The following is a 15393-nucleotide window of genomic DNA, read 5'->3' as shown; positions in this document are numbered from 1 at the left end:
CGTGTGTGTGCGTGTGCTACATATACATATGTGTTGATTTCAGGAATTTGACCAGATGCACTCGTGGGACCAGGTGACATATCACCTCTCAGTCTCTGAGAGGCTGCTGTCTTTGCATCAGCTGCCAGAGCCTGGAGCACGCAGCCGGAAAGGGAGACGGGGACAAACTCAGGGAGAGCAAGGACAAGTGGGAACCTACAAACTGGAGCCCATGAGGACAATGAAGACCTGTGTCATTCTCGTTGCCTCTGCTTGTGGTGACGAGGGTTCCCTGCCCTGGCCAGGCCCTTCATCACTGATCTGAACACACACCTGGCCCAGGAGTTGGAGAAGCTGCAGGAGGAGACAGGGAAATGGTAGCGCAGAGATGGCTGCCTTGGCCATGGGGCAAGCCAGCAGAGGCCTGAGCATGAGTCCAGCCTCCGAGCTTCATGCGAGAATTCCCTGTGGCCCTGCCTGGCCATGCCACAGAGCAGGGTTCTAGGACACCTGTCTCAGCCTGGCCACATGGCCACTGCCGAGCTGGCTCCTCCCCTGGGGAGAGTTCCCAGCTCCCAGCCCTGCCAGATTCTCACACTTTTCACAGCCAGATTGCTGTCTTGTGGGATGCCCCTCAGTCTGCGAACTGCCTTCCCCTTCCCCTTCAGGCCAAGGGGCGGATGCCTGTGCCGCACTGTCACCAGCCCCAGGAGACCGTGTGGTCCCTGTGGTCTCCCTACACACTGCCCACACCACTGTGGACACTTTCTCGTATCTCTTCAAATTACCCAGTTGGAGCAAGCCATCTCTTTCCTGCTGGGGTCCTGATGAAGGGTGAGGCTTCCCTTGCTGCAAAGGAGTAAATAGAACAGGAATCAGTGGTGAGTTTATTTATGGATTTTCCCTGCTGGAGATATATTTGTTTAAAAATATTAACTGAGCATCTACAATTGAGCATCCATGTGCCAGGAAAACCTACTAGGGATACACATGTGGACAAATGGCACAAATTCCCTGCTCTGATGGATCTTACAGTCTAGAAGAGGAGATAGTAACTACAGCTGCTTCCTACAGCCTAGTGGAGAAGACACATAAACTTGTGATGTTCGTTAAGTTTCTAGAATCTTTTGAAGAAATGTTAATGGTGACTTATAAAACATAGTTATTATGATACCGCATCTCCAAAGATATAGTTTATTTTGTCTCTCTCTTAAGAATATACCCGTGAATAAAAGGAAAGGGGACTGTGTGACTCCGTTTCTGTTGCTTATAACAGAATACCTGAAACTGGGTAATGTATAATAGAATTTGTAGTTTTGAAGGCTGGGAAGTCCAAAGTCCAGAGAACACATCTGGTAACACTACAGCAACATGGGGTATCACATGGCAAGAACGGCTGAGCAAGGGAGCTCGCTCCTCAATCGTTCTCCTTGTAAAGCCATCAGAACCACTCCCATTATTCCTGAATCGATCAGTCCATTCACTAGGGCACAGTCCTCATGATCTAATCATTTCTTAAAGGCCCCACCTTTCAATTATCACAATAGGACTTCCCAGCCTCTTAACACTGTCACAGTGGGGATTACATTTCTAATACATGAAACTTTGGGGGACACAATTTAATCCATAGTAGGGACTTGTAATGAATACCTGCCTGACTTTGAACGAGGCTCCTTGTATATCTCATTTAATCCTCACCCAATACCATGTGAGCAAGTGGAAATTATTATCTCCACTAGGCAAATGGGGAAATGGAGGCTGGGAGAGGTTAAAGTGACCAGCCCAGGATCATACCACTAATAAGGGAAGTAGACAGGATTTTTATTTTTGGTCATGGCTCCATATGTGTGAAGAATTATGCCAAATGTTTTATTTCTCAAAACATTCTAAAAAGCCTAATAAGGTAAGTGTTATAACTACCCTCTTTATACTCAAGAGGAGAACTTCAGTGTAAAGGAGACACAAAGATATCAAGCAGAGGAGTCAGGAAATGGACTGAGCTCAGCCTGATCTCAAAGCCCACCCTGTCTACACTGCAGCAGAACTCATAAAATACAATTGGCACGGCATTTGTTAAGGCTGTGTTTCAATCCTGAATATCTTTCTCCATAAATATAGAGATCTACATATCTATAGAGATATAGCCCCACATATCCATTATATGCTATTCAACACATAATACAGATATCCCATCTAATGTTTCAAGCTGTTCTCCTTCTAGCATTGAATTATTTCCCTCTCCCAACCTCCATTAACCAAGTTTGGGGAGAAAAGCAAGCTGCCACATAAGTCTTGATGTGAATAAAGTTCCTTTATTACTATTATTATTCCCCTAATGGTCTGTGCAGTATCGTACATAACTTTTTAGTCCTTCATAAAATTCCGTTGATAAACATTTGACAACTTGTTACAATTTTAAAACTTTCATTGCCGGATCTGTGCGGGCACTGCTGAAATCTAACAATGTGATATGAAGGCAGCCACGGTAGCTTTCTGTGATGCCATAAAGAATTTTGCAGCCTCTCTCAGTACCTAATTTATGACATGTGCGCTGATGAACGATCAAGATTCACTATTTGCCATTATAAGAAACAGGCCAACCAATTCATAATTTTCAGGAAAGCTGGTTTTAACAGCCCTATTAGTTTTACAATTCCGACTTTTGTAAGCCTCAATTTGTTATGTTTAAGTTATTTGCTCCAAGGAGTTTGAGTGTGCTCTTACTGGGGTATTAAGGTCTATTTTTCCAAACAGAGTTTGCAGAGAAAGACGGCAGCAGTGCTAAAAGTTCAATTAAGATAAACTCTGAAAGTCAAAGTAAAAACTGTGGATGTCCATTCCATTTGAAAATACACAGAGCCTTTCCACCCCTCTTCTGTTCATTAAAAATATATATATAATAAACTAGAGATGACTTGTGTTGTGCTCTAGAGGCTACACTACAATTTTCAGACATTTGCTAAACAAAATTCTGTTTCCAAACATCACAGTATTAATCCCTTTGCCTACTGAGGGATGGTTAAAATGTTAAAATGAATAAGACATATATAGTCAAAAGGCCTATTTGATTCTGGGCTATATCTGTTCAAATGCATAGGCTTAAAAATAGAGTTTGATATGTGCCTCAAATATTTATTAATATATATGTAGTACTTACATAATTATTTATTCATTCATGAAACAAATAATTTTTAAGCATCTATTACAAGAGTTGGCAAACCATAACCTGCAGACCAAATTCAGCTCTCAACCTGTTTTTATATGACCCATAAGTCAAAAATGGTTTTTACATTTTTTATATCAAAAGAGCAATAATATTTTTGACACATGGAAATTATAAGAAGTTCAAATTATCATGTCCATAAATAAAGTTTTATTGGAACTCAGCCACACTCACGTGTTTATGTATCATCTGGCTGCTTTTATGCTACAGCGTCAGAGCTCAGTAGGGTCAACTGAGCCCTATGGTCTGCAAAGCCTAAAATATTTACTATCGGGCCCTGATCTATTACATGCTAGTTACTGAAGATGGAGAAAGGGCGGGCGGGGGGGGGGGGGGGGGGGGGGAAGGCAGTGGAAAACTAAACAGAACAAGCCCTGCCCTGATCAAGGGCAATAGTAAATATGTCACATTGTCATAAGTGCTATGGAGAAAAGAAAATCAGGAGGGGGGGGACCATCATTTTATGGGTGGCTGAGAAGTCCTCCTTGGTACATGCACAGTGGGCTCACAGAGGTGGGAGACAGAGGCCCGTGTGTGGCTGGGCATAGGGCAGACCAGGACCAAGGAAATACAAGGGCCTTAGGAAGACAAGTGTGGCTAAGCAGGCGTGAGAAGGAGGTGTAGGGAGATGTAGCTGGAGGGACAGATGGTGGCCAGAGCACACGAGCCACAGTAGGTTTGCACATTTACTCTGGGGAAGGTGGAAAGCACTCCAGGGTTTGAGAAGAGAAGGGATATGAACAGAGAATGAACTGTAATGGGCCAGGACAGAAGGCAGGAAACTGTTAAGATGGCATTGCAATAACTCAAGTGGCTTGGACAAGGATGCCAGCAGTGAATGATGCATGAGAGTGGTCCTCAGAAAAGGGGAAATGGAAACTAGAAAAACAGGTGCTATTTAGGACCTGCAGGACTGACAACCTCTCACTTATTTTACTAAGTGAAATCCATATATTTCTTTTCATGGAGTAGTACTGGCCAGAATGCACAGAGGCTAATCAGATAATAGTATCCAAATTCCTTTAAAAGAAGCATCCGGGGCCAGCCCGTGGCTCACTCAGGAGAGTGTGGTGCTGATAACAACAAGGCCATGGGTTCGGATCCCGTATAGGTATGGCCGGTTAGCTCACTGGGTGAGCATGATGCTGACAATACCAAGTCAAGGGTTAAGATCCCCTTACTGGTCATCTTTCGAAAAAATAAAAATAAAAAAAATAAAAGAAGCATCCAATTCCTCTCCAAGAATTTATTCTGAGGTTACGATTAAAGATGTGTGCAATGGTACTTACCACACTCTGTAGAACATCAAAAAAAAAAAAAAAAAACTTGGAAATGCCCTAAATGTCCATCCATAAGGGATGAGTTCCTACCATACAATGGAACCACCACTAAGACAGAAAGGAAAAAGTGGAAGAATTTAGATTCTGGAAGTTTCCCTGAGGTGGAGGACCAGGTATAATGGGCATAAGAGAAGGAGGGGGCTGGAAAGATCAGCATTTGCTTGTAAAAGGTATTTCTGAGGTTTCAGAAGTGGAGTTGTCTTCATGTTGAGTATGTCTAGAGCAGGCCCTTAGGAATGAGAGAGTCGAAGCCATCACAACCAGAAGATGGGAAATCAAAGCTGCTTGAGGGGATTATAACAGGTCCCTCAACCCTATCCAATCCAGCAGCCCCTTTATAATATAACACCCCTTTTGATACCCCAAGATGAAATAATACAAACTTTCTACTTGTGTAATCTCTAAAAAAAAAAAAATCACAAACTACAACTTTAGTATAAAGAGAGTAATACAAAGATGTATTTTATAATAAATACGTATCTTAGTATGTCTTGGAAACAACTACATTAGAAGACCTAATGAAGTAGTCTGATACTCACACCTATGTGTAAAATCCCCTGGGTGCAATAGCTTCAAATACAGACTGATAAGGTATGTTGAATAGGTGACTTAAATACCAGGCGGCACCACTATCAGAACATGATTTTTTAAATGGTGAAAAACTCTTGGTCAATTCCTAATAAAAAAGACTACAATTCTCCTGCAGTTTCTACAGTGTGTATTAAAATTGGACAAAGAATACTTTGTGCTATATTTAAAATGGAATTTGGTTCTAGGTCCAGATCATTACAATCAGGTTTTTCATCGACTTGAGTATCTGACAGGATGGTAGGAAGTTGTGTGGGATGTGGAACAGTCCTGTGTTGTGCTGGACTATTCCTCACATGGCAGGATGTTGAGTAACCCTGGCCCTCACCCACTAATTCAACTTAGACATTGGAAACACTGAGAGTGTTTTCAGAGTTAGAAGAATGTTGTGATCCAGGAGCCAAAGTCTTCAACAAATGAGGAGGATGATCAAGAGGAAGGCTGATAAATAAAAAGAGGGATCAGTGGTGTGCTCGGAAATGTTTAACAACTGGCTCTCCTTTGCAGCATTGGCCCATTTCCATGGTGTAAATCCCCCCACCATGGCTGACTTCAGGCTACCAACATGACGTCATTGAATGCAGAAAGCAGAAAGAGAAGTGCTCAACCAGCTCTCCAGACCAGTACAGGCCAGCTCCAGCAAACCAGTGGCATGGGTAGAAGCTGGTGCAGTCAAATGGCATAAACCTCAAACAAACAGATTTTTACATGAAGGTGGAGGAACACCAATCAAAAAGATGAATCAGTGAGTGAGGTATCACCAACCCAACTTCCCAGCCCAGAAGGACATGATGGGATACAGGGATAAACACCTTCCTTGGATGGAGTGGTGACCTCAACTGAGGTAGTAAGAGAAAAAATACATTTTTTAAAGTGGGTAAAGATTTAGCAAGGTTTGTTTACCAGGTGTATTAGTCAATTTTCTGATGCTTATAACAAAATGCCTGAAACTGGGTGATTAATAAGAAAATGAAATGTCTTTCTTACAGTTTTGGAGGCTGAGAAATCCAAGGTCCAGGGAGTGCATCTGGCGAGGGCCTTCTTCTCAGTAGGGACGGTACAGAATCTGTGGCAAAGCAGGGTATCACCTGGCAAGGAGGGGAAAGAGCATTTTTACATGCTCATTTGCTCTTCTTATAAAGTCACCAGTTAACATCTGTTGTAATCCATTAAAGCATCAACCCATTACTCCATGAATGTATTAATCCATTCATGACAGCATAGTCTTCATGATCCAATCACTTCTGAAAGTTCCCACCTTTCAAATATCACAGTCGGATTTCCCGCCCTCTTCACACTGCTACAATAGAGATCAAGTTTCCAACACATGAACCTTTGAGGGACACATTCAACCCATAGCACAAGGAAACACAATTCTGGAATAAGAAAAAAGCATGGGAATTTTCTGAAGAGAAGGTAGCAGAGGGAGGCTAGGTCTCCAGCACAAAATCTCCACCACAGAACACATTCTGGGTGTGACCAAAGGTGACAGAGAGCCTCTCCTCCTTCCAGACCAAATCTGACAGCCATGAAGGAGCCAGAATTTCCATGAGTTCATCTTGCACACAGTCATCAAATTATTATAATTTAGCTTCAGCAACTACAGTAGCTGCCCAAAAAATGCATTACTACAGTACAGCTCTGCGAAATATTTTGCACATACAGCAAATGTGGCAAATTTTGCCACTTCATTGACTTTGTAAAACTGAAAGATCTCCCCCTTTGTCTTGTATAGTTTCACTAATTGCATCATTAGCACAAGGCCATTCGACCAACATGGAGGAGATAAAAACTACTTTTCTATATTTTAAGCGGAAATGCAAGTTAAAATATAAAAACGCTCATGCCTATGTGATGCAGAACCCATAGGAAATAAGATAGGCAAGTGATTACAAAGATGTCATCTTAAAAATCAAAAGAATTTATTTCTTTTATGTACCATTGGCGTGACAGTATGACCAATCTGTTTCTCAATCGTTGTAATATGGACACTTTAATGAAGATAGAAAGGCAGGGTGAATGCAGAAGTTTCAGCATAAGAAAGGGTCTGAGGGGAAGGGAGTGGATGTGAGAGAGCAAATAAAGGCAGAGTCCTCGAGATTGAATATGGGAAAGGTGAAAGCCCATGAACTCTTGCTGGAGGGGGATGGTCTCCAGAGGCAGGATCTGCTCACAGACAATGGCAATGGGTGGTTGGTGGGCCTGAATACAGTAACAACTGTTAATGCCCTTGAGAGGGACACACATGATTAACTAATGCACTAGATGACTGCCCGGCACTTCACAACACAGGTTAGAACTGTGTGAGTCCAGTTATGTACAGACTTCTTTCAATAACGTGTTGGAAAATGAATGCATGACATACTTAACTAACAGTTAAGTAGTCCACCTAACAGCAAGCTATTAGTAGGCTATTAGTAATTCACTTAAGTATTTAACAGTAGTTATTAAAGTAGTAGCTAAGTTTTTGAGGAGTCAAAAGTCATATGCAGATTCTCAACTGAGCAGGGGATTTGGTGCCCTAATTCCCTTGTTGTACAAGGGTCACCTGTAATTAAAAGTGCCTATGAGTTGGCTAAATTCTGTTCCAGTTAGGGCCATTAGTGCCACTTGGTATTTGGAATGAGCCTCAACTAATACTAGTCAACACTCAGACCAAGTTAAAAATGGGGTCTCAACTATAAAGAGCTATGTTAGGCCACACAGCAAGAAGTCACCTGAAGTAGCACATTAACAGTTTGTGTGTTAGAACAGACTTTCAGGTCAGATCTGGGCTTGAGTTCTGGCATCTCACACCACCTCATAGTGTGATATGGGGCAAGTCAATTAAGCTCCCTGAGCCTTAGTTTTCTCATCTGTAAAATGAGGATTAAATAATATCTTAATTCTAGGGTTGATATAAGGACTAAATTACACAATGCATTGAAGTAGTTAATACAGTGACTTACATCTATTAATTCTGCAATAAATGCTGACTGCTAACGGCAATTATAATCTGAACAAGATTGTCATAAATGTTTATGCCATGGATAGACCAAATGTAAAGCCACAGCAGTGAACAGGAAATAGATTAACAAACCAGGGGCCTATAGTTAATTCTAATCACTTATTTGATCCAGGTAAACTTTGTCTGTCCCAGAAGTAAATTCACTCAAAAAATGTAAAGTGAATGTTTACTGTGTCCTAGGCAGTGATCTAGGTTCTGAGGAAACAGCAGCAAATTAAAGAGACTAAAATTCTTGACATCATGCAGCTTACATTTTGGTGGATAGAGACTGACAATAAACAAAAATAAATAGTGTAATACGGAGAAGTGGTTTTCAAAGTGGGGTTCCTGGGCCAGCAACATCAGCATCACCTAGTATGATGGTTCATTTATGTGTCAACTTGAATGGGTTAAGGAATACACAAATAGCTGGTAAAATGTTATATCTGGTTGTGTCTATGAGGGTGCTTCTGGAAGAGATCAGTATTTGAATCAGTAGACTGAGTGGAAAAGATCACCTTCACCAATGTGTGTGGGCATCACCCAATTTACTGAGGGCCCGAATAGAACAAGAAAGCAGAGGAAGTGTGAATTTGCCCTCTCTTAGTGAGCTAGGACATCCTTTTTCTCCTGCCCTTGGAGAATCTCCTGGTTCTCAGGCCTTCTGACTCCAGGACTTAGATGAGTGCCCTGTCCCCCCACCTTCTCAAGCCTTCGGCCTTGGATGGAGAGTTACTCCATTGGCCCCCCTGGTTCTAGAGCCTTGTACTCAGAATGAATTGCACCCCAGCTTTCCTGGTTCTCCAGCTTGCAGGTGGCAGATCATGAAACTTCTCAGCCTCCATAATCGAGTGAACAAATTCCCATAATAAATCCCCTCTTCCATATCTATATCTATCTGTCTATTGATCAATCGATCAATCAATAGATAGATAGATGGATAGGTTCTGTTTCTCTGGAAAACCCTGACTGAGACATTTGGAAAAGTTTTAGAAATGCCAATTCTTGGGTTCTTCCATGGCTCTAATAAATCAGAAACTCAGGGGGTAGAGTTCAGCAATTTGTGGTCTATAATTCTGACACGAGTCAAAGTTTGAGAACCACTGAGAACTTTCTTTTCTAACAAGCTTCCAGATGATACTGATAACACTTATGTGGAGATCATACATACATTTAGAACTACTGATAAAGAGTGAACAGACTATAATAAATGCTGAGGGGAAATAAAGCAAGACCAGAGGTGTCTTAAGCTAAGTTCCCAAAGAAGACCCAGAAATGGAGATTTTAAGTTCAAGTGGCTTGAGAGGTGATCTCAGTAACACAATAGGGGTATGAGAAAGGGAGACAGGCAAGGGAAGAAGCCAATATGAGCCATATTAATAGCAGGTTAATTAATTGCTGGGGACAAGTGGGATTCAGGGCCCACTGGGACCTCTGGGAGACTGAGATGCCCCAGTTATCCCACCCAAGGAGCAAAGCAACTGAGCTATTTACCCACCGACTTTCACTGGCCATTGGCTAAAGGACCCAGCGTCACTAACAGATTTTCAGAGCAGGTCTCCCTATCAATTCAGACATTTATGTCTGTGAGATTGAAATAAAATCCTATTGTTTTTAAGTCACCATTGTTGGGGGTCTGTGCAGAGGAGACAATAATCCTAATTTGTACAGGGATTGAGTTTTATTATCACAAGTGGGAAAAACTGAACCAATGATGATCATCATCGTCGGCCTGCAGTGGGATTGTTAAGGGTAGAACTTTAACAGTCGTGGGTGTGGGGGTTTTCATAGAAACTTCACAGTTCTGCTAGAGTTCTCTTCTACCTAAGATCTATTGCATCGATTTGTTCAAACAAAGCTTTGAGGCTTTTTCATTTACAAATGTAACCAACCTTGCTTAATCTTGGCATTATGTCTTCACTACTGAACTCACTGGTGGAGTTCCCCGAGGCCTTCTGAGATCCAAGAGAAGTCGCCAAATCACTGAGTTAAGCAGAGCCGACGCAGCTGGAGTGGAGCCCAAAATCCCACAAGAACAGAGAGAGGGCAAATTACGAACCTTATCGTATCACCTCCCGCAAGATTTCATTTAAAGGCAAGAGTCAAGGTTTATGCTGCTCTGACAAGAATGAAAAAGGCATGCAGGCCACCAACAAATGCATCTTGTCTAGTGTGGAAGGAGCTGAAGATGGACCTCAAACCCAGAGGAGTAAAATGACAACGATATTATCTTTAGTATGGGTAAAGCTGCCCTTTCTCTCACTAATATTTTATCACCCCAGGGAATTCTTTCATGTAAGCAAAAGAAGACTCCATTTACTGTTATAATATTTTTAATATTATAAACCTTTAATTATATATTATATAAAATAATGTTATAATATAAATGATAACAACTAACCTTAAGTGCCTTAAATCCATTTTTCTCAGCATATTTTCAAGCCTCCTGATCAGTAGGTATAATTAATACCATATTATGTATAAGAAGACTGACCCACAAAGAATACAAATAACTGGCCAAGGTCCCTCAGCCAGGGAGTGGCTGCTCCAGAAATCAAAGCTAGGCAGTTAAACTTTAGAACCTATATCCTTACACATTATTCTACTTGCCTTAACCATTTGTGGTGGACGCAGAGATGTGCTGCCCAGACCTATCTTCAAGGAAGTACTTGCTGCCTACTTGCAGGAGCATAGGCCAGATAGCAGATGGCCAGATAGCTACTCCTCCAGGGTCTGCACATGCAAAAAGACATCTCCCCAAGGTCACGCCCTTCCCACAGCAGCCCACAAGCAATGACCAAGCAAGATGAGGGTACAGAGTCCCATCATTTTGGCCCAGCACAGGACACTGAAGGGCCATACTCAGTGCAGAGCTCCCCACTGGCTGGCGAAGGCTTTGTAGGCCTGCACCAACAGTTCGACTTCTGCCTCAGTTCAATCTTGCTTCCTCATTCTTCCCTTACCAGGTATTGATTCCAGATAAGCATCTCACACCCTAAACTCTATCTTACTGCCTGCTTCTGGAGAATCCTACCTGTGTTACCAACTTTACCAGCAGAGGTGACAATTGCATGAATGAAGGAACATATACATACATGGTGAACACATTATTTAAGACTTGAGTTTTGTGTAATAATCCTTTCAACATATAAATAATTTTCCACTGTATTCCAAGCACCTTCCTGGAAAAGAACAAAACAAACAAGGTCCCTGTCCTCAAGGTGCTGATGGCATTTCTTGGGCTAAGGTCAGTGGTTCTCAATCTCAATTATTCATTAGACTCACCCAGGAATTTGTGTTACTGTTAGTTTGCTTCAACCGTACTCAGGCCCCACTGGAATTCAATTGAATAAGAATTAAGTAAAGGCTGAGACCATAGGGTGAGGTAACTTAGACCAGGACTTCTCAAATTTGTCCTTGAGTTGCCTGGGGCTCTGGTTGAAATGCAGATTCTGGACCAGTAATTCTGAAGTGTTGCTGCTTCTGGTGGTGCCAACCACACTGGCTGTAGAAGATGCAAGAAAGCATAAGATAAACATGAGTAGGGAAGGATAGATCCCCCACTACACAGCTTGCAATTATTTGATGGTTTTATGTGACAGACATAAGCATATTGTCAGTTTTAAAGAAACTACTGAACACCCTTCCATCACCATTGGTCCTTAAAGAGTAAGACGCAAGCTCAAGTGACCCTATAAGTGTGAATGTTCCAGAAGGAAAGAACAACATAGAATACCAGATCGTTTTTCCTTATACTGTTTAAATATTCAAATAATTCTTAGTATTATTTACTTTTTGCATTTAGAGACTAATAATAAAGACTGTGTGTATGTCTGTCTGTGTCTATGTCTGTGTGTGTGTGTGTGTGCATGGGGCAATTCTGATACATCAAGACTGTTCTTCTTTTCTAAACACAGTCGTCTTCACAAGCAACTTTGACAATACACTTTCATTTTTGTCAGAGTTGCTCGGGATGAAATTCGCTCAGCCATTAAAAGGTGGGAAAGTGTCCTGCTGCTGTGTATATGAGAGAAGGCCACTGTTTTGTCATATGTCAGCTACCCATCCGTTGAGGCAGAGAAAGCGATTGGTACATGACAGGGTCGCTAAGAAGCCCTCCAAACCTTAATTATCAGAGTGGCCTCCAGTTTCACTGGGCTTGTCATTAACTCCTGACAAGCTCAGAGGCAGACGAAAAGACAAACAGCACATCACCAACTAGTTAATTAGCAGCAAGTACAAAACAACCCAAATTACAAACCCAAGAAAATATGCCACAGAGTTGCTTTTCATACATTGGATTCCAGCAACACATGCAGGAGAAATGGTGAACTTTTCACATTCCAAAAAACATCCCAATTGCCCTCTTTGGTCTGCTTCAGAAATCAGGCAGTCAAATAATTCTTTTATTCCTCAAAGGGTTAGTGAGGACTTAACTGCTTGCCTGGTCCCAAGGCTATGAAGAGGAATATAGTGTGGCTGATTGATTGATTCTTTCAGGTATTTGTTCAACAAATATGTATTATTGTCACTACCTCCTACTCCACCCAGGCGCTGAGCTAGGTTCTAGGTATACAGTTATAAAAAACAAAGGCACATTCTGACATATACTACAAAGTGGATAAACCTTGAGGACATTATGCTAAGTGAAATAAACTAGAAAAAGGACTAATACTGTATGATTCCACCTATATGAGATACCTAGAGTAATCAACTTCATAGAGACAGAGAATAGGATGGTGGTTGCCAGGGGCTGGGGGGAGAGGGAAATGTGAAGTTATTGTTTAATGGCTGAGAAGTTTCAGTCTGGGAAAATAAAAAAGTTTTGGAGATGGATAGTGGTTACGATAGAACTGTAATGTGAATGTACTTAATGCCACTGAACTGTACATGTAAAAATGATTTGAATGGTACATTTTATGTTTTATAAATTTTTTCACACTGTTAAAAAAATTTTTTAAAGAAAGAAAAAAAAAACCCAAAGCCATGATTCCCACCCTCACAGAATTACAATCTAGTGAGAAGACAGACGTGAAGTAAAGTAAAAAATTAATATGCAACTATGCATAGTACGAGTGTTATAAAGGAGAAAGATAGATCCTGTTCATCAGGGTCAATGTGACTAATCTGCTAAATGAAAAAATAATCACCATATTATTTGCTTTATGGAAGCATTCTTCCTTTACAAATGGATCCCTTTAAATATTGAACTCTTGAGTATGTTGAAGGTTTATGGATAAATCATTCACTACCTAACTAAGAGACCTACAGGCAGAGAATTTTCAAGATAAATGTTATGAGGCAGTGCCAATTGAAGATCAATCAAAAATTACAATAAGCATCTTGGTAATTACAACAAAAACTAATGGAAAAAATGATTTAACTCATAAAAGTTTACTATATACTCGGTCTTAGACACACATGTACCCATAAAATGATGTGATAAAAAAATCCATATGATGTTGCATGGTTTGCATATTTAATAGACATGGTTACCGCTTGTGAGCATAATATTCCATATTTACTTATCCAATAATACTGTTCCTGCTGATTATTTGAGCATTGGTGTTTTTCAAAATATAAAAACAGCATGTCCCTTCAATATTCACTGCGATTGTACAAAGGATTTAAACTTTTGTGCCTTTGTTAAAAAAAAATAATACTTAGCAAAAGCTTCTCATTAAAATGTAGAGAAGATAAGCATCCAAAAATTTAACTTGGAATTTGCATTGAAAAAAAAAATTCTACACAAAGCCTTAGGATTGAATGCTGTGCTTTTATCCTCTGACAACGTGGCAAACTTTCAGCATTTCCTGGAATATTTTCCAGCTCCTTTAAACACCTGAAGCATTTCTTGTATGTTGGATTGGTTGGCAGCGAATGCGCGAATAAAGAGAAAATAGCAGAAGGGGAAAAAAAAAAAAGAAAGGATATCTTTTAGATTAACCCACCAAATAATCACATCCTTTAACAGTGACGTTATCAGGTCTAAAGCAAAGAAAATACTGCCAGGATAATTAGCAATTCTGGTTTTAAAAAGCTGAAATTGATTATCTAAAGGGCAGGCTGCTCTTTAAATTAAAGATGATATCTGAGGCATTTACAGCAATATACATTGTAGCCACAGATATTATACATAAATATATGTCAGGAGTCCACTCCTGATTGTCCAAAAGGGCCAGGGGAAATAATTGATTGGAGTGGGCTGGGGAGGGACAGAAGTGAGCTAGAGAGAACGTGCTCTTAGTAAAGTGGACAGATGTTCATCACCCAACTATGGCAGGGCAGATGTGGCCCCATATCGACAGTTTTCAAATTACAGAAGAAGCCAGAAATTCTGATTTTCATATACAATCTCCTGGTTTTTAAATATTGGCACATACGGAATTAATTTTTCAAACATTGGTACCTACAGAATTAATTTTTTAAATACATATAATTTTATAATTGTTGTGCAGGCCAAACAAAATATATCTGCAGGCTAAGTTTACTAGGACCACTAATTTGACCTGTGGCCTAGTTGATCCCAGTTCCCAAATGTTGTGACGGGAGAACATTCAGGAACTCCCTGCTGAGCACAGGATTTCATAACCCTGGCCTTAGATGCCCTCGGTGAAGTCACAGAGCAAGCCTCTATCCGGGCGGGAAAAACGTGGGCTTCGTGATGTGGCCTGGAAGGGATCCAGCGAGCACTACCTCGGCACCGGGCCCGAGAGGCAGAAAACTCTTCCTCCTCACTGTCCACCCCGACCACAACCCTGTCTGCAAGTTATCCCCAGGGTGCTGGCTTTCTGCATGAACTCAGGTTCATGCAGAGAGAAGAGAGCAAAACACCAAATCTCCAGAGTTATCTTTGGCAAAAGAAATCAAGGTATTCCCTCTGGCTACTTCTCATCCCAGTTTCAAATAGAAAGATTCATTTTTTTCACCAAAGAACTACCTAGTGAAGGAGGGGAGGGAAAGATACTTACCACACTATAGATATGTTCTTTTAAAAAACAAAAATAAAAACTTTCCTTCGATAGACACAGATCTTTCAAATTCTATTACCAGATTCCCAAACTGGCAGGTCTTGGGCTAGTTGGTTAGCTCAATTAGTTAAGGTGTCACCTTGCAACACCAACGTGTTACAAGGGGTTGAGATTCCCTTGCCAGCCAGCTGCCAAAAAATTAAAAAATTTTTAAAAAAGAAAGAGAAATTCTACTGCTCAAATAAATGAGCCTTTAAAAAACAAAACAAAAAACTGGTAGGTCTTTGGGCAGGTACAGAGGTAATT

Source organism: Cynocephalus volans, chromosome 1 (assembly GCF_027409185.1).
Source record: "Cynocephalus volans isolate mCynVol1 chromosome 1, mCynVol1.pri, whole genome shotgun sequence".
NCBI classification, from domain to species: domain Eukaryota; kingdom Metazoa; phylum Chordata; class Mammalia; order Dermoptera; family Cynocephalidae; genus Cynocephalus; species Cynocephalus volans.
The sequence above is the reverse complement of the archived record's forward strand: the minus strand, read 5'-3'. Positions refer to the sequence as shown.